We start from the raw sequence: 2,513 nt of genomic DNA on the forward strand, positions 1-2,513 counted from the left end.
AAGTTCCCGTCCTGTGTGACTCCATGACTGAAAAAAAGGCACGCACAACGAAGACGGTAGTTATCTGCATTTCTGACAAATTATCTTTGTTACATTGGAAAATATATAACTGTACGCAATTTGTCGGATTGTTTCTGATTACTTACATGGAACTTTTATGTATATACCATTCCTCAATCAACGAAAATCCTCTTCTGAAAATCCCGCACACTGATGTCAGTGAACACGCCATTTTGTAGAAGTCGGTCACCGGCAGTGATGTCATACGGTAGTAAACATTGTTGTAAATATTTGGTAATTTCTTTGAGGTGATTTTTTTTTAAGTCGGCATCATGCGGGCTCTTTGATCTTATCTAGTTTGCACTAACACCTTTGTAATCCACAGATGGCGGACACGTTTTTAGGTTTAGGTGTAGGGTCACATTATTTATGAATAGTAAGCAGTACGTCGGATGACGTCACTCACCGGTGTGTTATGTATTAATGCACCACTGCTATCATGAGAACAGACAAAATACATCGATTCGATGCCACAGAGGTGCAATTTGACTGTGTGTAAGAAACAGATTACTGCACTCGTGCCTGTCAGATCCCATTTATCTTACAACTCGTTGTTTCAAAGCGTATCTAACTCGCTCTCGCTCTTTAGATACGTTTTGAAACAACTCGTTGTAAGATAAATGGTATCTGACAGACACGAGTGTAGTAATCTCTATATATAAAGAAGTTGTTATCCACAAATTGCCTTCTTTGTCTTCCAAACCTCTCCAGTACCTTATATGTGTAGCCTATCTGGTATATTACACGCACAAAGTTGGCGACGTGACATAATCTGAGGATTACTGATTAATAGGGTACTTATGAGTGCGTGAGTGAGTTGGGTTAACGCCGCTTTTAACAGTATTCCAGTTATATCGCGTGTCAGCGTTATGTTGGAGCAAAGCCTGAAGTGATGCAGGTCTCAGACGTTTACCACTTCGGTGAAACCCATGAGCACGGGTATGGTGCTGACAAACCTAGAAACATAATCGGGGGGAACCGGGATTCGAATCCTTCAGTACCCCAGATGTGGACCATTCCTCCGGAGCAGCTGGTATGACACGGTCTGGCTTCTGGTATACCAACCCTCCTGAATGTAATCCGAATGGACAGCTGAAACCAAAAGGCACCTGGGGCGGGGACAAGGATGGTTTTGACGGGTGGCTGTCAACAGGATCAATTGCTTTATCGTCAGTGGTGATCCACCTGCCCAAAAGTTATCCGGTTACATGTACGTCGATAACCTGCAATGATGCTTTTAATTCTCGGTCCAAGTCAAGTCATATTTACCTTGTTTAGAAGGAAATGTGTCTCAGGATGATATCCATGAGATTGTAAGGAAACATAACCAAACTCCAGATTGTTTTGTAACAATGTGACACATGTCTCAGTGCGTCTCCTTATGTCATGACCTTGTCGGACAAGCACTCCTCTGCTCTGCACTTATATGCACGCCATTTTTAAATGATTGCACTATTCATCATTACTACCACGTAGTTATAAATATGTCAAGTATCCGTACATGAGAAACATATGTTGGATACTGAATGATGTCCGCTGGATTAGGTACTCATAGCTGTTGTCTAACGTGCTTTATCTCTATAGTCATGTTCTAATTCGTAAACTCAACGGCACATCAAATATTTATTAACAAACATCCAAAAATGTAATTGTGTTATGTCTGTGGTAGCACAGCTAGCACTCAGACGTTGGGTTAACGGTATCTCTTACGTTATAGTTACGCCAAACAAGCGCTAATTTGATTGCTCCTTGAATAAATAATCTCAAGGTTACTGCAATCCTGGTGTTGAGTCAATGCGACTTTCTCAATTGTATTTTTTAGGTCGATCCCGCAACTCTATTCGTGAGCTATAATTTCATGAACATTACTTTCGATTTCTTGTTGATTGCAACTAGAACTAACACATCCTCCTTCTTATGTGATTTTCATGTATGAATGTTTACGAGTATTCGTTTATTATTTCTTGTAATAAAGTTGAAATGTCACTTCTTTCTTTATATCCTTTATATGGCGGGGGTAGAAGAATACTAGTTGCCTAGGTTTGGGATTGTCGTTACTGCCTCTACATAGATCTAGCTTTAAGGTTATGCTCATTTGTGTTGTTTAACGTCGTACTCAGCAATAATTCAGCAATGTGACTGTAAAAATAGAATCTGGACCAGATAAAAAAGGAATTGATATTATGACCATCGATCTACGCAATAGGGATACGGTGATATGCATGAACGATTTCACCGAGACTGACCACACGATCCCGTTCGCCGCCTCTTATGTCAAGCACATGTTGCAGAAGATCAACTGTAACCCTGATCTTAGCAAGGGTTTTACAGTACGCTCAATGGACAATCACAAGACAGTCACAGCACACTCGGGGGCGGATTGTATACGAGAAAGAAGGGGACACGGGTGGCCCAGTCGTCTAAGGCGCCGCGATTCGCTGTGCAGAGTTGCG

Source organism: Haliotis cracherodii, unplaced genomic scaffold, assembly GCF_022045235.1.
Source record: "Haliotis cracherodii isolate W230 unplaced genomic scaffold, xgHalCrac1.p SCAF_13, whole genome shotgun sequence".
Classification (NCBI taxonomy): domain Eukaryota; kingdom Metazoa; phylum Mollusca; class Gastropoda; order Lepetellida; family Haliotidae; genus Haliotis; species Haliotis cracherodii.